Consider the following 22,140-nt stretch of genomic DNA (forward strand, 5'->3'; position numbering starts at 1 on the left):
TGGATAGTCGAGGAAAGCTGGGGTCGATACAGGCACCAAACAATAGAGGTCAGGTCACACGCCAGGGGTCAATTGCCTGGGATCCAGGAGACAGGTACTAGTGACACAGGGGCCACTGCGGGCACAGGGAACACAGGAGACGCTGGAAGCAACAGAAGGCGCAGGAGACTCAGGGGTATCCACAGACTGACAGGAACACTGGAACACCACAGGGAAGTTGACTGGGAACCAACAGACTAGACAATGAGGGGTTAACACAAGATCTGACCACAGGAAACACTGAATTAGGCCACAGGTGAACAGGAACTAGCTCACAGAACTCAACACAGGCTCAAGACACATTGCACGAACACTGAGTGCAGTCTGAGAGCTAACTTATTAGCCAGGGCTGATCAAGAGGCTATTTTCTGATTGGCCAGTGGCATGGACGGAGTTGATAAAGCTTGGAAACAGAGGCAGTTTGGCCAGTGACAGAACTTCCCGGATGTGCAGGAGAGAGATGCCTGTGGTTTAGTGAGGAACTGGTAAGTGTGACAAATAGTGAAAGATCTGTTTGGTAGTCATCCCTTTCCATCCCAAATTGCTGGTCACTGGAAAATTTGCCCTGTACAAAGTTCTACCTTACAGTGGTCAATTTTACACCTTACAGGTGGTCAGTGGCAAAACTCCCTCTTACAGATACCTAGCCTTAACTGGTGAAGGACCAAAGTTGTCAAGCAAATAAGCTTTGTTTTCATTAGGAAGTAATACAACTTAGAAAAAGTAGTGGCTGTGAATATAGAACATTTGCAAAAGTATAAATTGTCAAAAACATTTGTATCTCAAAGACTTCCAATATAAAGTTTAGGGTTTAAAAGCAATTGCAGTCTGTAACTAGGGCAAGTGACTCCCTTTATGTGCAGTGCCCCCCATATTGCATTGGTCTCAGCAGGTCCCCCAGCCTTTATCTAGCAGTGCTTTCCTAGTTTTACTTTACATAAGGGGCAAAAAATATAAAGTGTCAGTGGTTTTGGTAGTTTTTTTGTGGTGGTACCAGAGAAGACATTTTAATATTGGGTCCAGTAATTGTTATCCCTTCCCCTGTAAGGGTGGTGTTAAGTTGGCTTAATATTTTTCAGTCCAGCAACAGTGTGGCTCTCATGTATGTCCAGTATTAGTAGCAGGAGTCAATTAAAATCCTGGAGCAAATATGTTGGCATACATTGTGTGCACACACCCTACAAATGACAGGTAAATAGAGAACATTCAGGGCAATGCCAGACAGTGAAACCCGTGCTTAAACTGCAACTGCCCGATAATCATTAAGGAACAACAAAAAAATATCTATTGATTTCAGTTGTACTGGCTATAAAATTAAAAATCCTCACCTAATTAAAATATCTATATTGTATTCTAAAAAATTGGGTTGATGTTTTCACAATAGTGTGTATCATAGAAAAGATCATGCGAGGATGAGCAAAACATGTATACCAGAACAGCAAATATTTTAAACGTGATTTGCAGACTCAATCACTTGTCCAGCTTAGGCCTTGTTTAAATGAACGTAACACACTAGTATTCATTTTTGACTCTTACCAAATGGTCTTGAAGCTGCCGGGTCTGAGTGAGGCTTCACACTGTTCCAACCTAAACCACATCTGGACATTGATTTCAATATTTTTTTTTTTTTAGGAATCATTGTGCTGACCCAGTTGTGTGTAACATTTTAGCTTGTGTCATCAGGTTCTAGAAAAAATCGAATTTCAGCAAAGCAGACCAGAGTCTGTAAAACAGAAAAATAATTCCTAAGGTATATGTAATGCTAATCACTAAAATTTGACATGCCAATGTAGTTTTCTTTTTAAACCTTCATGTTTTTTTTGTTTCGGACACTAGCTAGTGATCCTGCTATGATCCTCCTTGTTCTGGCACTTTTTGTTATAGAGTGGCAGTGCTCTGTCCTGCCTCTTAATTCTGCTTCTCACCATGTCCCACAGGCTTTTAATAGAGATTACACCCAACACAACACTCAAGCATGATAATAGGGGCCATTTCCAGGGGCTGAAAGGGGCGTCCCTAATTCTTAGAAGCCAACCACCAGCCAAAAAATAAATAAATGTGCCACCATGGTTCAAACTATGCTCAAGGGCAGTTTTTCTTATCCAGGGATCCTCCAAATGTTGCTAGAGGGTTTCTTGAACGATAAGCAATTTGTGCCTCTCAACTCACTTTAATTGACAAGACTCTTTTTGGCTATTTGTATGGGTGACATTGTTCCCACTGGACAACAATGTAAGAGGCATTCTTCCTACTGACCACCACACTAATGTACTGTGGGATGTGAATATAGTGATTAAAGCAGGGGTTCTCTAAGACCTGAAAGTTATTTTAAGGGCCCCCCATGTTAAAATGGTTGAGAAAGGCTGCTCTAGAGCAGTGGTCCCCAACCTTTTGCAGCTCGCGGACCACTGAATCTACGAACGCCGGAGCGCGCATGTGTGGTCCAGAGTCTTGTGTCACTCAAAGGGAAAGAGACTTCCCCCTGAGCCTGCGATCCGTACGGCAGAAACAGCTAGAGCCATGGACCACTGCTGGTCTCCGTTCTCTTGCGGCCCACCTGTTAGATGGCCATGGCCCACTAGTGACACCATTGCCTCTTCTTTTGACTATTTGACCCTACCACCTAATACTACACTCCTGCCTATTGAATGTTCTTGGTGTCATTAATGTACATCACATGTTCTAGGTAACACCTAACACTTCCTTTTCCTAGTCTGCATCAGTGAAGGATTATATATGGAGATTTTGTACTGCTATGTTTTTATTGTGATGTTTTGACGTGCTAGGGTGGTGGTACATTAGGATTGTAGTTTATAAATTTTAATACTCGAAACTAGGTAATTATTTAAAAAATCAGTAAGTATCCACCATCAGTAAAACCACCATAAAATGTTAGTGTGATTTTATGGCAGGTAAAATTGCATATTAACCTTAGTTGGGAGTACACAGCTCACATCAGTCTTGGCTTTCTGTCCTTCAAAACTCTGACTATTAATTGCCTCTGAATACTCATGACATTTCCATGTGTGTCTTTATTAGTATAGATTTATTTACTTAAGAACGTATCAGAACATATAAGAACGTATCAGTCACTGTTTGGATTACCTTAAAAATCTGACAAATATTCATGAAACAAATTCTAAAAATGGTGTTTTCCAGGTAAAGTCTTTGAGGAATTTGCAGCATATTTTAGCTCATTCGTGTTTTGGTGCTTTAGTCGTCAATAGATTTATTTATGATCTTTTTGGTGGTATTCCTTAAGTTGTTTACACTTTCATTCAAAAAGTTACAAAAAATATTGTATAGCATGGGGACACTTGTGGTTTCAAGGGCAGTATTGTAAGTTTACAAATCTCTCAAAAAATGTATTTTTTATACATTATTAATTTATAAATAATTTATAAAACAGGAATCTGACATTCCCTTAAACATTCCTTAGTGAGAATCAGGTATTGGCATTGAAACACATGAACTTGAAAGATACCAACCAAGGAATATTTGAGGGAATGTCTAAGTGTCTATTTTTTAGATAGAGCTCAAAGTCGTGTTTTTAATAATGCAAAAAATAAGTTAAGCAAAAATGATATGGGGTGCCCCTTTATAATAAAACCAGACCTATATCTAGGCACGAGGCTTGGCCACTGCAAGTGAGGGGCCCTGCTTTTCCAGCCACAACTTTCTTGCAAATAGTTTGTCAAATTTCTTGCAAACTATTTAGTCAAGTATAGTTTTAGCAACCCTCGGGTTCCACAGAAATATAATGTTCACCTTACAAAAAAGTAGCAGTTGCTTTGTAGCACACGACTGTACACATGTATTGTAAGTTCTACAAAAAAATGTATACTGCTCAAGGTAAGCATCTCATTACAGGCTCCTCGGGTGCTAGTTCTGCTTTTTGCACTCCAGCAAATCAGTTGGAACAGGAAATGAATTAGCAACATCTAGGCTGAAGCAACTTTTAATATTTATTGGAAAGTGCTAGGGTCAGCTCTAAATTGTTCCAGAGAAAAAAGTGTTGTTTTTTTTTGTTTTTGTTTTGTTTTTTTATGCCAGAGGTCAGAGGACAATGGTGAGGCTGGTTCAACCTGACAGAGTGGCATTTTTCTTGAAGCATTCGGATGGCAGGGTCAGAATTTTGCCTTAAAAACATGATTACATGAATCCATTCTGCTTTATATCAATGATTAAAGCTGGTGGTGGTGATGTGATGGTATTGAGTATATTTTGGCAAACTTTGGGCCCTTTAGTACCAACCATGCATGGTTTAAATGCAACAGCAAACCTTAGTGTTGTTGTTGGCCTTATTTGCCCCTTTATGGCCACAGTGCACCCATCCGCTTACGGTTACTTCCAGCAGAATATTGTGCCATGTCACAAATCTCAAATCATCTCAAACTAGTTTCCTGAACATGCCAATAAGCTCACTGGACTCAAATGGCCTCTACAGTCACCAGATCCCAATCCAGTAGAGCATCTTTGGGATGTGGTGCAATGGGAGATTCACGTCATTGATCCACAGCAAATGCATGTTGCTATCATGTCAATATAGACTAAAATCCCTGAGGAATGCTTCCAGCACTTTGTTGAATTTATGCAAAAAATTATGGTAGTTCAGAACGCAAAAGTGGGTCCAACTCTGTACTAGTATTGTGTATCTATTAACATGGTTGGTGTATATATACAAAACAAAATATTTCCTTTGAACCCAAATAGCTTGTTACAGTAACATTTGTTGGGGTTATAGGTTTAGGAAAACAGCACCTTATGCTAATTTTTCTAAATACACAAAAAATTATTATAAAAGAAACTTTTTTTTTGTTTGTTTCTTTGTTATTAGTGGAATGAGACATGCATTGCGTCTTCAGCCTGAATTTTCTGCTACATTTTCAAGCGTTGGCAGATGCCCTGTGAAAGGGAGCAATTGAAATGACAGAGGGTATTTTCATTATGAACATGGCATAAAAATATGCAAAAGCTGATCACACTGCCGTGGAAGGCACTCCACAAAAATGTGTAACGAAAGCTGTTACTGTGAGCCAGACATATGCCTGGGAACAGCTGGGACCGCATAAAACACTTTAACACTTGCTCAATTAGGCTGAGACACTTAGAAAAAAAAATATTATGCTTAATTCCACAGAAAATTAGTCATTAGCGAGGACGCTGCTCATTATATTCATTCAAACTGTTGAATGTACCTGTTACATTTTTTTTTTTCATCTGAATTCTTTACATTTTATTAATTCATTCTTGCTAGATTTTTACATATTCTCTCTCACAGTTGGTTAGGATCTTTTTTGTAAGTTAAGTTCAATTTTTATTTAATTTTTTTTTGTACCATACATAATCTTATAATTCAATTTGGAAAACAATAAATAAGTGTTATGTCCTAAGTTTAAATACTAATGATTTTATTTAAACAGACTGACCCAAACCAAAGGCAAATTAATGTTATTCGAGCTCAAACAATTCATTTTATTTCAAAAGCTATCTTCAATTTCTTTCAATCTTCAGATTTTGTTAAAATAATATCCAGTGATCTTGCCATAAATATCCTTATTTATAAACTTCCTATTAGCAAGTAAGGGCACGGTTTCTGTCTGCAAGTTCTTCTCCATTGTTGTCACACGGGCTTGTGAAAGTGGCTGCCTAAACACACATCATGTAGACATTGTTCACTGTTGTCACCATCAAGAAACCAACCTTACAAAATACCACACAACCATTGTTGGAATGAATGAAGACAGGCAGCGGTGGCAGAGGGGCACCAAATCAGCAGCACTAAGATGCAACAAAGCAGAAAAATAGTAAAACAGTATTTTATTTATTTATTTTTTGTAAATGACAATTGTTTATAATACAGGTTGGTTTAGCAAACTAAATGTTTTTTTTTTTTTTTTTACTAGAGTTTATATTTTCTTTAACTAAAAATTATAGACCATAACATGTCTTCATCAATTTTTTACTAAATTACTAAAATTACATTTAGTAAAATTACAACCTAGCAGAAAGTTATTATGCAGTGATTAAAAAGGGACACATTTTTCTCATTCTCTAAATTTAAAACATTCACAACAAAGATGTAATTTCAATGAGAATTTTGTTTTTGTTACATGCACGGCTTTATAAATATCAACACATTTACAAACTATTAAATGTAGGTGCAATTAAGGAGAATTATTTTTAAATAAAATGAAAAAAATAATAATGTACAAATATTTCACTAATGTCAGAGAGGAAACTGCATTTGAGCTAGTTAGAAAAACCAACCTACTCCCAAATGAATAAAAATGAAATCACATTTTTGTGTGTTTTATATGCTTTGTATGCAGTGCCTGTGTAAATTGGGAACATTTCATGGCTTTCTTCTGTACAGCACAGAGAACATCCGTGCCAGTGATACACATATTTTAGCAGCATGTCTTTTGCAACGAATTGTCCATCTCCTCCCTCCACCACTACCAAGCACAGGTCTGTAGGCTAGCATCTGGTCCCCACATTGATGCACTCACTTGTCCTATGGTCCCAGGCATATGACAATGACATTGACCACCCTTTTATATGACTGGAGCGTGATAGTCGGCCTGCATAGTACATTCTGGGCGGCTGTGGAGGCTCCCATGAGTAATCTTCTGGAATGAGATTAAGATCCTTCCACCAGAGTGCGTAAATCTCCTGAAATATTAGGTAGGCAAATTCATTATTTTGCAGGTGTTTTAATAAATTCTATGCCAAAAAAGATCTGTGGTATCTTATATTCTTTTTAATCATGTTTTGTGTGATAAAATGTATTCATGTACACTTCTTAACCTGATCATCTCATGAAGAGTATCTGTCACTGCTGAAAAAAAAGATTACAGTGTCTCAGAGCAGGCTGGAACAATTTAAGAATCTTTTCCAATTTTAGTTTTGAAATTCATGTTGTTCTCGCCACAGTGTGCAATAGGAAATTAGCATCTGTAGAACATTTTAGTTACATTACTGACTCTAGGACAGAAAGCTGCATAGGGCAGAAGGCTCTCAAAGCCACTTTATTCTCAAATAATGTAGATGTTCACATTACCCAGTATAATGTATAAAGTATCATAATGTATCAGAAATCTAGAGGTTGACTCTTAGTAAACTGCTACTTGTCCATGTGCCCTTGGGTTTGGATATTATGTAAATCGGTGTGAGAGTCAACAGCTCCTGTTTTATGTGCCAAAGGCTGACTAGGTTTGTTGGGTCTTGTAGTTCCATGACTGTTGGCCATGCAAATCTTTACTGAATGCCATTTAGTTTGCTAAAGCAGTGTTCAATAACTATTGCCATCACAGTTTTTTATATTTAGAAGAAAATTTTTTTTTTCTATTTTTGTCACCTGTTTTTGCATCTCAGTGCTGCTGATCTCTTGTATTCCCTTTGTAACTACCCTTGTTGATATGCATTCCAGTGATGGCTGCACAGATTTCTCTGTTAGGTTTTCCTGATAGTGACAACAGTGGAACATGTCTGTGATGTGCGTTAAAAAGGCCACTTGTAGTTTTCTTCAAAACTCATGAAATGGCATGACAGGAAAGGAGATCGATTGGGGTCCAAGAATAGAGTTTTGCTAGTGTCACCCACTAACAGGAAGTTCCTGAACAAGGACCTTCATGGCATGACCCTCAGATATTATTTTTTAAAAAGATGCAGATAGAAAACAATTGAATTAACATGTTTTTGCTTATAACATCTTCTTGACTGAATTGACATCTACTTTAACCTACCTCCACATAGACGTTTTGCATGTCTAGCCATTATTTTTGTTTGGAGTAATCGTTTTTTTTATTTTATATGAACTAACTGGCATTTGAGGTCAAGTTGAACATATGCTTCATTTGGTTTAAAGCATCTTCACTTGGAAGAAGCAGGTCAGTTTTAAACTCTCCAGATTTAACGTCACATTCTACGTGCGGTATTAGGTATACTGCTGTAAAAGATGACAAAGCTTTTCTTTTGCAACAGTTACAGTGCATTGTGTTTTTATATCTTTCTGTAAAGCCCCTATTATGTGGACGATTGCCAGAGCGGGTGCCCATTTTTTCTGTGGTATCAGGCAGGCCGTCTTAGCTGTGGAGCCTTTTAAAGCCCTAGAGAAAGATGATGTGTGTGGGGCTCTGAATGAGCAAGCCTGTGTGGTCTAGCGTTGGATAAAGAAACACTTTACAATAGCTGCTTGCTTACTCTGCATCTCTACTGCTGCTGAAAGTACTTCCTCCTCCTTGACACTTCCATGGGTAGTACACATGGACTGAGTACAGGGCACGTGAATTAGATGTAGCATTTCATTACAGAAATGTGGATTATTTATATTTAACAGTCACAAGGATGACTTCATATCTGCTAAATGTACTGTCAACACCGTTGTTATTTTACAGAATAAGGTAGGATGAGCATACTTCCTTCCACCAACCAATTTTATTGATACAGTCCTTTAAACTTCTGGCCTTCCCACATTAGATAATAAACCTATCCAATTATAATGGTTATTATAATTATAGGATTACCACATTATATTAATATATTAAAGGATTAAGATAAAATTCTTTCAGAATTTATCCTTTTTTTCACTTGTTTAATGATTGCCTCGTGTTAATATGTTAGTTTCAAGTTTGATTAAAAGTTCATTTATCTGTTATTCTTGGGAATACATTTTTTTATCCCAAGACTGATTTTAGATTTTACAGTCACTAATGCTTTATATAACCCAGAGGGCCTGTGCTTTTTAGGAACTGTTGGTTGCTTGTATTTGTCATAAGGCAATTGAAGGAATACGCAGTATAGTCAGCCTTTGTGTTTAGCTTGGAGGAAGCATTTCAAACCATGAAGACTAAGCACAGCATGGAAGTAATAAAAAATAAAATATATATTCGTCTGGTCTATGTAGTTCATGATTTCTTCTACATGTATCAATTACCGTAATCTATTACCCACACACATATATATTTTATATATATTTTTTATATATTAGGTATTTTTGTTTTAATCTGTCATTTAAAAAAAAAAAAAACATACATACAAAGTTGATGCCTTTCTGTATATGGTATTTTGTTATATAAGAATATCAATTTAACTTAACAACAATGTTTTTTTATTTCTTGGATGTCTTTTGCCTGAATTTTATTTTATGTGACAGGAAAGTATTTTTTGTGGTAGACGTCTGCTACCTGAAACTGAATTTAAATGTCTGTGTATTTAGGGCTGATATACTAAAGGAGTAATCGGTTGGCCTCATCAGGATCTGTGGAAATATCTGTTTTTTGCTAAATTTATAGAACTGCATTATTGACCATTTGCAGAGAAAAAAACCTAGAACAAATGTATCCCTCAGAAATTCAGAGCCTATATAGGTGTGTAGATACTTTGTAAAAATGTTCCAGGTGGTATAATTATATATATATATATTATATATATTATAGACAATTTGTAATGTATATCTTTTAACATGAAACAACAATAAAGGTTTATATTTACCCCAAATTAGAGCATTCCAGTCACTCATTACACAATGCATGAAGCATATAACTAATGTGTTTGATTTATGCCGGATTAGGGAATTATCCAGATTACAGAGGCACTAGGCCTCCATATATAATTCATATGATTATTACATACCTTCTCATTATCCAATACTTCATCCAGTATTTATTAATGATCAGATTTATGGTCTTTTTGATGCTGCTTATTGTTATACAGCTGTTCGATGTAAGTTAGCATGATAGTTTTGCATATATGCATTTTAATTTGTTATCAAATGTATGTAAAATTATTCATTGTTGTTTATCCAGGGATGTGTCTCTGTTTACTAATTGTAATAAATATTTTTTCTTTCTTTTTTCATTTGTTAAATTGTATTAGTATTTTTGTAAGGGTAGCTTCTACCTATTATGTTGAATTTAAAAAAAAAAAAACAAAACAAAAAAATGTTTGGCCATCTCCAGCTAAAGATAACATTGAACAGTACCTCAAAACGATCAGCAGGTGGCATTGCAGCCTATATTGCAGTCATGATGGGAGCCTGTGCAGTATAGGTGCCTTTTCTTCAAAGCTGCCTTCCCTTGTTAATTTGTTCTGTGCTGCATTAAATACTGTCTAGGGGGTATTAAATATGAATCTTGTAATTTTCCCTTGCTACCTGTTACTTTCTAAAGGATTAGCTAAAGACCCAATTTAGCCATTGTAAAAAAATGCCAAAATAATACTAAAAACACACAATCAGGACCAATGACCAGTGCATTTATTTAAAGGTAAAACATATGATTTGCACTGAATATTTATTTCTTCAATATTATTCTTTCCTAAGTTCCTAGTTTTGTTTTTTTTGTTTTCTTGAAACTTTACGGTGCAAGGTAATTTATATATATATATATATATATATATATATATATATATATATATATATATATATATATTAGTTAAATAAATAGATATATTTTTATTCACAGCTTTCCTCATTATTGCCTGAGCTCTAGACATGCCTGTGAACCAGAAGAAAATAAAATATGAATATCAAAATTCATTTTTTATATATATATATATATATATATATATATATATATATATATATTTATATATTTATTAAAACAAAAATGGTTTCCCTCTCCAAGGCTCCAATCTTGCACAATGAAAACAGCATAGTTGGATAATCAGATAAAACAGAAAAATGCATGTTATCTTTTTTTATTCTTTTTTAAGAAAAACTGTCTCTCCTGTGGTATGATCTGTGAAATAACTCTCCACAGTGTATTACAGGCCTAGGCTGTTTGCTAGCGGCTATTTATAATACATAATACTTGCAATACCAAAAAGTTTTAAGCCAGTTACTCTAACAAACTGTGTGTGTATATATATATATATATATATATATATATATATATATATATATATATTATACCTTTTAACCTTTAATAATATTTTTATTCACAGCTTTCCTCATTATTGCCTGAGCTCTAGACATGCCTGTGAACCAGAAGAAAATAAAATATGAATATCAAAATTCATTTTTCATCAGTATTAGGTTGCATTGAAATACCCAACTTGATTCCTTTTGAATTAACTGAATCATATATTTTTTTTCCAATATCCCCTATCTCCATGGCAACGGCGAGCTGTCAGTTCAGTTTTTGACATTTTTCTCATTTGGTAAGATTTCAGAATTGCCATCCTCCCTGCCAACATGTCATGAACAAGAAAAAAAAAACTGCATGAAAAATCTAATGGGTGTCTGGTCTGATTGTCCTCACTCGTGGCAGAAAAGACAAAACTGATGAATTGTGAAATATATTCAGAAGGATTCAAGAAAACCCAAGTGTCTGGGACCCCCTCCATTCTCACAAACACCTCCTCATTCTCTTCTTGTTCTGCTTGATGCATCCAACACGCTTTGCTATGACACTTAGGTTTGTAGAAATTTAAGATTAACAGTTTTACATTTGCCCCGCGCCCTTCCAAATTTTACATCTGTCATTAACTTATTCAGCACTATAAAGCATACAATCTTTTAAATATCTGAAAAACAGGTCTTTATTTTCAGTTTCTTAGAGGCCACCAGTGCATTATTTAATTAGTTAGATTTTATTGTTTGCTTTATGTTGCAGCATATGAATTAATTACCTATTGCATTAAATAATCTTTATTGTGTTTTTTTTTTTTAAGATTGTTTACTGTATAAAAATATCTTTCAGGACATTAGTGACTATAACTGTTCCAAGAGGACATATTTTTTAAAGTTCATACTCATTGTGCTAATTTTTGGAAATGTAAGGAGTTGTTTAAAAATAAATATATGAAAAAGAATAGTAGGTAAGCTGTGCTGTGATCTGTTCACTATGCAAAATATTTCTTAGATAACAATTTCTGTATCTGAGCTTTGGTTTAGCTAGAAATTGGATTCCTTTTTCTTTTCCCCCCTCGCTTATCTTTTACAAATTTAGGCTAAATCATTGTTGAAGTCTCATATCAGTATATCATTTGATAAGCAGCTGCAGACCCTTTTTTTTAAATAGGTGGCAGCTCTGAACCCCTGCAGTGATCCACAGTGTGCTTTCAACATATTAGATGATGGTACTTTAACCCTAAAAATCAGGCTTTGCGGGAACAGCTCTATTTTAGCTTTTGTTAAAGGATAGTATGTGCTACAAATAATGTTTACACAAACACAGGTGCAGTGAATATGAAAGGCAATGCCAAACAAGCAGTTCAAATAATATTATATTTCAATAAAAATATTCCTCAGAAAAAAAAGCAAAAATTAGGATACTCTTTGTATATATATTAGAACTGTAGTTTTGTATTATCAACCATCTGGCCATATTAACTCTTTATTACATGAAAAAGCAAATTTAAATATCATTATGTTGTTATCATAGTATACAACTCCAGTATATGAAAATGGCTTTAAAACATAGTAAATAATTTGTAGGTCCTCTCATAAAACAAGTGTTTTATGTAAAAGTTGATATTTTAAATATTTAATTAAAGATTAGTTTTAAAAGCATGTTAAACCTATATTTAAGTATGGTAAGTAACATAAGTAACAAATTAGAAAATACTATACATTTTTATTCATTTACAATAATTTATTGGGCCAATGAGAAACCATCGTTTGTTTTTTTTAGTGAGCTTTGGTGGCCTATATAACATGGCTTAATTGACAACTTAAAAGGCCTTGTGTTTATTATATTATTATAAGTAACTTGCATTGGAAAATGCTGGGTGGTTTTTTGGAGGTCCAGTGCTCACCGGCTCAGCATTAATATCTTGGTGTAACATAAGATTTATTTCACTAATCATCAAAACCCCGCTTCTTCCACAGATTACCCCTATGCCCTTAAGTCATAGGCTTTTTCAGCAGTATATTATATAGTCTCCATACAATATGGAAAAATGTGTGGCTATCATTTATATTCAGCGTAAGTCAGCACATAAATATTAAAATGCTGGAAGAGTCAGGAGAGAGCTATATCACAAATAGCACACAGCAAACCTGAAGTCTTTTTGTTTGGTTCATTTGAGAATAGATTCCATGTCTTTTTTATAACTATCTAATTAATTTACATTTATCATTTATCAGAGATGGGTGTGAAATGAGTCTTAAAATGACAGAAATTATTCATTTATTTATACCTTTTCTTGCTGAATGTATGTCTTAGTGCATACTTATGGTAGATCTAAACCCTGAATGAATGACATTTTGGCCGAAAAATTGATTGTGAGAGACAACCGTATTTTTTAAATAAAATCATTTTTTTTAATTCACCAGTTGTATCTCTGTGCTACTGATTTCCTATAATCTGTTCAGCCATTTCTTGTTTACATGTGTTCCAGAGATGACTGCATAGCATTTCACATGTTAGGTTTTCTTATGATAATAACAGAAGACTATGGGTAATATGTGGTGAAACGGTATATAGTAACAATCAAATGTCAATGCGTCCACACAAGAGCACAATTAGCAGATAAATATAGGACCTTTGTATAACAGAAAATGAAAAATTTTCATGGCAGGATTGTTGGGTATTATTTTATTAAGGCAGACAGAATCAACATTCATTTTAAAAATACATTATTATGTTACAGTCAATATAACATTTAGGTGATAGGGCTTGCATACATTCCTTTGCAGTATAGGCTGTTGGATGCTGCCTCCCATATTATTAGTCTTCCAAAATTTAACTTTTTCCTCATCTTACCTCATCTTATACTCCTCTTAGTGTACTACATAACCAGTATATGGATAGTCTGCTGGTTGTCTTAAAACAATACTGTATATTCGTTCTTCCCTGTTAATATTTCATCAAGATCAATGCTTCTTGATTAACTTGTAAACATGATTCACATGTGATTACATCATGTCTAAGCAAAGTAATTTATATATTTCACTTTACCAGTCTTTGTGTTTGGTGGCTGCTGATGTGACATTGCCCAATCTCACAGACCTGGGTAGAAGGCTGGAAGTATGCATTCACAGGCCAACAAGCAGGCTTTTATTTTTCAGGCTCTTACCATTTTAGTAATGTAAATACCAAGCCTCCTTAGGTGGCTACACTTTCTCCTCACTTGTATAATGAGGGGAACCAGGGGGGTTGGCTATTTATCCCTTTGTTTATTCCTATTACAACACAGGAAGAATTATGGCATCGGTATAAGGAAATGATAGGAAGAAATTGTTTGCTTTGCATTTTTTGGCAAGATCAACAGGTATTTTCTCTATTTGCTGAAAATGCTTTTAGCCTGATGTTCAGGTTGTTCATTTAGCCAATTGAATTATCACCCTGCTAGAAATATTTCAGTTAATGGCCCTGATTTATTAAAACTCTCCAAGGCTGGAGAGGACACATTTTCATCAGTAAAGCTGGGTTATCCAGCAAACCTGGAATGGATCTGGTCCAGGATTTAAAACATTTGCTAGCCAATGACATTGAAGCAATCCATTCCAGGTGTGCTTGGATCACCCAGGTTTACTGATGAAAGTGTATCCTCTGCAGCCTTGGAGAGCTTTAATAAATCAGGCCCATTGAGTGACGTAAAGCTCTAATTTTAGCCTTTTAATCTTGTTCAAGTAAAAGATTTTTTTAAAATTTTTTTTCCTTGCATGTGATTAAGTATTATTTGCAAAGTGAGTTTTAGCCATATTGAATAAGTGTAGTTACATAACCCTTGCGGAATGATAATTTACTTTGGAAAGTGAACAACCAATTAAAATCCTGTGGGTAATTTACTAAAGGAGAAGAGACTGTTTATTAAGCAAAGTGAATACTAAAGGATAACGTAGATTTCTGTTTAATCATGTGGTTCATTCCTGTGAAAAAGAAAAAAAAAACAAGACATGACTGGTTATTATCAACATTTCCGAGTTAAATGTAAGAGCAAAATTGCAGCAAAGTGAAATCTGTTGCTTGCACCTTTATGAATAAAGGCCATATGTTTTCTTTGGTGAGATACCTGACATTTTCTCAAACATTCCCTGATGAAGAATTAATTACTGCTATTGAAACACATAGACCTGGAAGATTCTCCAACATGGAATGATTGATTCCCTGCTTTGTAAATAGAACCTATATGTTCCCTTTGGCTGCAATGGCAACTTTTGCTCATCGGAAGTATGTGAATACCATACTTTGGATGTAGTTGGTGAGCACTCAGTCTATGGTGGATTAATGGTTTGAGGCCAGGGCAACTATTTGAACTTCTCACTAAGTAAATTAGAGCCTAATTGTGTCCATAAACACAGCAACTTTTTTGGCATCTGTCACCATTTGCACCAAGATTTAAAATTGTCAACATGACCAAATTAGTCAAAATTGGAAACAGTTTAAATTATTTCATAAAATTATTTGAAATAGTGGCTAGTGTTTGCCAGGCATCACTACTTGCCCTTGTTGCAGAGGATTAGGGTGGAGTATTGTCAGCTAAATTAATTTTGCAGAAGATTACAGGATTTTTCCATAATATTGCCACACCGCAGGGAATCTATCATGTAGCGACAGGTCTACTACAGGTAAACATCACAGGTAAGCATCACTAGGCATTAGGGTTGTCATGATTGGCAAATTTATTTACATCACTGGATTACATGGTTGATTCGAGATCTATACCAGGTACATAAATTAAACTTATTTTTTATTTTTATGTTGTGTGAACAATGGAGTTCACACAACATAAAAATTACATGGCTTCTATTACCTTTTTTGTTAATAAAGCTTGTGTAAACGTTTTTTTTTGTAATTTTGTAAAATGCATAGCTCCTATTACCTTTTTGGTTACTAAGCTTGCCTTCTAGCTATAAATAAAAAAAAATACATTTTGTTTCAGCTTTTCCCAATTTTGCTTAACCGAGATTTCCACATTATTCAAAATTTGGCAATTTTTGGGAGTCCTTTATGGGAGGATGTTTGGGAAATTTATTTTAAAATTTATTTTATGAGACTACTTACCACACAATATTTGTAATTACTTCCCACTGAAATCAAATATGTTATCCTGCTATAAACAACGCAAATCAAATGACATCATGTGAAAATGAAAATGTTATGGTTTTGTTGACACACAAGGCAAATCCACCAAGCAATTGCCACAAATTAGGTATTGGTGGGTTATGGACTGCACCAATTTAACCTGATTCAAATCTCAGTAAAATATTGTTGACGCATTGAAACGAACCAACATGCAAGGAAACACAAGAAAACCCACAAACATCTTGCAACTGAAGCAATTTTTTCATGGAGGATTGATCGAATCAATGTCAGAAATCTGTGGGAAAATTTTTGATGAAGGGGCATCACCAGTGTGTGAGGCCAAAAGGTTTACTTACTTTTCAATAGAATGCAATATCTACTAATATTTAAACCCGTTTATTTTTTGGAACTGTTTAAATGAAAATCCATTGTATTGCTTGAGTATGTTAAAAAAAAGTAAATTTTCATGTCATATTTACATGGCTGTTTGTGTGTTTTATTTATACCGTAAATCTTTTTTAAATGCCTGTTTTCCTAGATTGTCTTTAACTACCAGGGTATAATTGAACTAGCATATAGTCCTACAAATATGTCAGGCAAGATTGTATGGTGAATGCAAAGGTTGTATTTTGTAACTACTTCATATTTAAAGCTGGTTTAACCACCTAGCCGGTATGCCCGACCTTCGTACGGGCAAAAAAAAATGGCTAGGATGGTTAACCCCGTAATTTTGTCACATCCTTACCTCCATGGTCCCGCTGTGCACATCCAGCGGGACCATGGAGGTAAGGATTCCAGCGTCGTCCTCCGTCCATCGTCGTCCGTCGATCTCCAGCGTCGGGTGCCAGCGGGACCGGTAAGATGCCGGCCGGTATCTTGTGTTCCGCTGCCCGGCATCTTGCGTTCCGCCGCCCGGCCGGCCGAACACAAGATCCCGGCCCCGATCTTACCTGGTCCCGCTGATGGTCCACGTCCGTGTTCGTCCAGCGCCGGATGATCTCTGCAGGGAGAAGCCGTCCGGCGGAGAAAAAAAAACGGACGGCTTCTCCCTGCGTGCGTGATGACGTCGGCGCGTGTGCGGGAAATTCAAATAGAAACTCATTCATTCATTTTGTATTGGATTCAATACAAACTCCTGTATTCAATCCAATACAAAATAATTCAAATAAATACAAAGTGTGTAATTGGTAAATTCAAACTGTCATTTTGTATTGGATTGAATACAAACTCCTGTATCCAATCCAATAAAAAAAAATAAAATAAAAGTAAATAACTTGGAAATTCAAATTTATATTTTGTATTTGATTGGATACAAACTTGCGTATCCAATCCAATACAAAAAATAAAAAAAAAGTAAATAACTTGGAAATTCAAATTTTTATTTTGTATTTGATTGGATACAAACTTGCGTATCCAATCCAATACAAAATAATATAAAATTAATACAAAGTACATAATTGGTAAATTCAAACGCTCATTTTGTATTGGATTGAATACAAACTCCGGTATCCAATCCAATACAAAAAAATAAAAAAAAAATAAAAGTAAATACATTTTTTATATTCATAATATCTACTAGAACCCCTGTTCGGACATATTTCTGTAAGTTACAGGTCTACAATTTAAAAAAAAAATTTCATGAAAAACAGTGGATCACTTTTGGTACAGAAATCTAGACCTCAGTGTAACGCTCAGGTGGTTAAGGGCCTCCCTTTATGAAAAAAACAATCCTATTATTTACCAAATAATGCAATAAATGCTTTGGGCAAAAAGTCTAATTATAAAAGCCATTGCATAATCCAACCCTGCCTCACTAATGAACCAAAATTATTGAAAGTCCACTGTCCTCTCTATACCAAGGAATTGGATCAGACTTCCTATAATACAGGGTCTGGGATCAGAGGTTTTATATATTTTATATATTATATATAAATAAACACTTTGGTTTTGTATTGCCAGTCTCTTGGAAGCCTTCTTTTGTTTTTAAAACTAAATGTTATTGCTATTTATAATAGTTCTGAAGTGTATGAATCTATGTTTATAATGTATAATTTAACAATTCAACAATGCATTTTAAAGGTATATTTTCTCAGTCTTGTAATGGTATTTTTTAAAAATTAGTTGGGTAAATTGCAAATGAAGCGAAACTAAACTGTCCACAGCTCTGTTCCCCATACTCTCCCCCTTCCAGCCTTCTAATATTTAATGTAATTATGGAGAAGTTTTGAGAGGGGGTTAGCAGGGGTAAGTTTTAAAGACAGAGTCTTCAGTAACTTAATTTAATCTGTTACTACATTTAAGAATAAATTGTACCTCAGTGCCATCAGCTACAAAGGTCAGTGAATTGTCCATTTTAAAAAATCTTATTTTTGGTGAAGCATATGTAAATTTTAAATTAAATGGAAGTAATTATATAGACTTGTGGGAGGTTGAGGCAGAACCTGCACTGAGCAATTGACAGCTGAGGCAGCTGATAGGTTTTGCTTTTCTTGTTTTTCAGGAACACTTTCCAGGCTAGGCTTTCATCTTTTGGGGGCATCCAGTCTGCGGTGTCTGGGCATTGCTCTGGTAACTCTGAAGGTACATATGAGGAGGTCATGAGGTATAAGAGATACATGAAGTGGAGCCTTTTTTTTCATTGGGTGGGGACAGTTTTTTCGGAGCCCCACTGATTTCTATTATTGCCCCTGTTGTATGTTGATAGCTAAGCCAAAGGTTCACTTTCAGTAATTCATAAAGGGGTGCTGTCAGCACAAGACCTCTTTTTACCAAAACTTTACCAGTAAGGAAGGAAAAAAACATACTTTTCTAAAATATTAACCTGAGCTCAGGGTGCAGTACTATTGTCATACCTGACACTTTTTTTTTTAGTAATAATGGCTGTCCACTGCTGCCACAATTTGCAGGAGGGAATGAGAAGGAACATTTTTTCTGTTAACTGAGATGTGCTTTACATATTTGCATGAAGCATTTAATGTGATTTGCACTTAGCATTTAACGTGATTTGTATTTTTCAAGAAATAGTTAAGTATAATTAGCCAGATATAGGCAACGCATAACACATCATGGAATTTACAAAATTTTAATTTCCCCTAATCAGAAGAATATTAGATTTTGAAATGTATTCCAAGATATCATCTGCTACTGCCCCTATTCTAAAGTAATGCCACAAAAGGGGATTAAAAATATAATATCATATTCATGACAGCAACCACTGATCAAAAAAATAGAACACTCCTGGGGGTCATTTAGATAGTTCAGTGCAGAAAGCAACCAACGGTTCCACAAAGCTGTAATGGCAAAAACTTAATTATTATATCTAAAGAAGGTCTTCTCTCTAGCTATCATCAACTAGGAGTTAAAAAAGATCCCTTTGAGTGTATTCCTGATTCATGACTCGTAATATTTGCTTAGTATGACGTACTAGTGCAACATTAGGCAAATCTACATTTTTAACTGTACTAACAACATTCATTATCACATAAATGTTCTCTTTACAGTATCTGAGTGTCTAGATGTCTGCAAAATATAATTGAATCTATCACTTAAGAGGGATTGGATGTCAGGCAGTTTACTAATTAAAGTATACTTTGCTGTAATTTTTGTTATTGTAATACTGTGTTGACAATTTTGAATGTGACCATTTTGAATAATATCCCTGATCTCCAATAAGCAGGGCTCCTGGCTCTCTGCAAAAGCAACAATGTTAAAGTATATTTAAACCCTTTAACCACCTGGGCGTTACACTGATGTCTAGATTTCTGTACCAAAAGCGGTACACTGTTTGTCATGAAATTTTTTTTTTTTAAATTGTAGACCTGTAACTTACAGAAATATGTCCGAACAGGGTTCTAGTAGATATCTTGAATACAAAAAATGTTTGAAACACACAATCATGTAAAAAAAATTAAAAATACTTTTAATAAAATTAAAAGACACAAAAATCAGCTTAAACAAGAATACATAAATAAATGAAAAATACTGAAAATGTGATAATTCGGTATACTGTATAGTAATATATTTTTCTAAAACACCTGCCTAGTGTCCAACAGTCCAGTGTCACATACCTATAGACAAAACCACATAAATATATCTGTGGTTTGCTCTCAAACTTCAAGATCAATTATTCAAAATCGGCGGCACTTAATGTCTCCCTCCCCACTATAGTGTGCCGTTGATTGCAACAGTCTTTTGTTTTGCGAAGTGCTTTAATATTTGGGCACGCTAATTCCTTTTCTACACTAATTCTTTATTCAATAGTGCATAGAAATTATGGGCCACCACATACTAAACTGTGTACAGACAGTTTAGCAGGACAGCGCTTTGCTTTCTTGGAGGGTTATGTTAGTATTATTAAAATGAACACGCTACCTCAGATTCTGCACTTCCTACAGACGATGCCAGTGTGCATCCTAAGTACGTTCTTTAAATCCCTCAACTCTCTCATTGTTAATTTTATCTGGCGCGCAAAGTCACAGGGACTTTGTGGATCGGTACTAATATGCCCTAATGTGGAGGGTGACCTGGGAGTCCCATACACTATTTGGCTGCCCACCTGGTGATAGACTAGTGTCAACACAAGGGCTCAAACAGTGGATCTCCCTGGAGTAGTTGGTCTTCCAGATTCCCCCCTGTTTGCTACCTTGGATTTCACAGACTCCCCCCGCCCCCAGGATGTTAAACTACACCACACATAAGGGTGTACATGGGTCATCTGCAAGCACTACTTCTATGGTTTGGGCCTTTTCTTGCCCCCCCCCCCTTATTTTGAATTCCAAGTAACCCTTACACAATGTACATAAAGGCAAAAACACTACAGTTCCCATTACAAGTTTCACCCCTCATTGCCTGAGCCCAAAGATGTCGTAAAAAAAAATAAATGCATAATACATATAGTAAACTATAAACACTTAAAGGTAAAGTAGTAATGTGCAGAACTGAAATATTGCCCAAACAAAAAAATGTTCTGGAATGCGGGGGGGGGAAGAAAGAAATGGATCAGGGGATCTTGGAGACATTAGATTATCTTTATTTGCCATTTTGCTGCATTTGGCTGCTGTAGTGACTCTTTGAATTCCATAACAAACCACCAGAATTTCTTCCTGATTGACTTCCATATTGAGTGGTGTTTGTGATCAACCTGAACTAAAATATATTAGTGCATCACTAAGGCTTATCTTAAGTTTCAGGTAATTTAAATATACTGTATTGGCAAATGGTTAAAGTACTGTATACCTGATACTTCATATCAGCTGTCTGTGAGACTTTTGAATATGCCAGATGGAGCTCTCCATAGTGCTGAAACAATAATTTTAATACTGTTGTAGCACTTGAATGTACTTTTTTCTTAAAATACATGGCCTTTACAACAATGAGTTTGGCTAGTTTCTCTTTCACGTGTGAAATGGTCTCCACAATTAGGGGAAACCTCTTAGAGCATCAAACCCAATGTTGATGGACCAAGTTCCCTGACACCTCCAATACCCAGAAAGGTGCTGTTTTGGAAACAAGAAGAAAGCCTTTCTAAATTTTTTTTACATGGAAGACCCTTTAATTAATTTTCAGGTCTTAGGGAACTCCTGCTATAAGTATATGGAGGAAAAAGAGAAATCAGGCTTTTTTTGTGGCAATGCTTTGTAAAAGTGTGATTAGGTTTATATTAATGTATTTAAACATAAAATAAAGAAATCACATTTTTTTTGTTGGAGATTAGTTTCTCAAATGTGTGCCACATCCCAATAAAGTATCCTAAACTCCTAAGCGTCATAGGCAAATTACAGGACTTTTTTGGCACAAGGTCTAAAATAAATAAAAAATATGACTTATTTTAGAAAGTTTAAAACATAAGTAAAAAAATCACAACAGTTAGTACATAACAATGTAAAAACATATGTATTTTCCCCATCATAACAAGGTCTTGCATAGGTCAGATGGAGTCTTTAATTTTTCGACGCGTTTCGCGGGCCCAACCCAGCTTCATCAGGAAAAAATTGAGACCTAACAACACATAAAGATCCACAATATCTGGTTTACAATTGCAGTTACTTGGTTACACTTTTAGGTGCTCTGAAACAAATATCTTACATTTTCTAGTTTTTAGGAAAATGCTCACCAAAACATTCAA

This window comes from Pyxicephalus adspersus, chromosome 9, assembly GCF_032062135.1.
Source record: "Pyxicephalus adspersus chromosome 9, UCB_Pads_2.0, whole genome shotgun sequence".
NCBI classification, from domain to species: domain Eukaryota; kingdom Metazoa; phylum Chordata; class Amphibia; order Anura; family Pyxicephalidae; genus Pyxicephalus; species Pyxicephalus adspersus.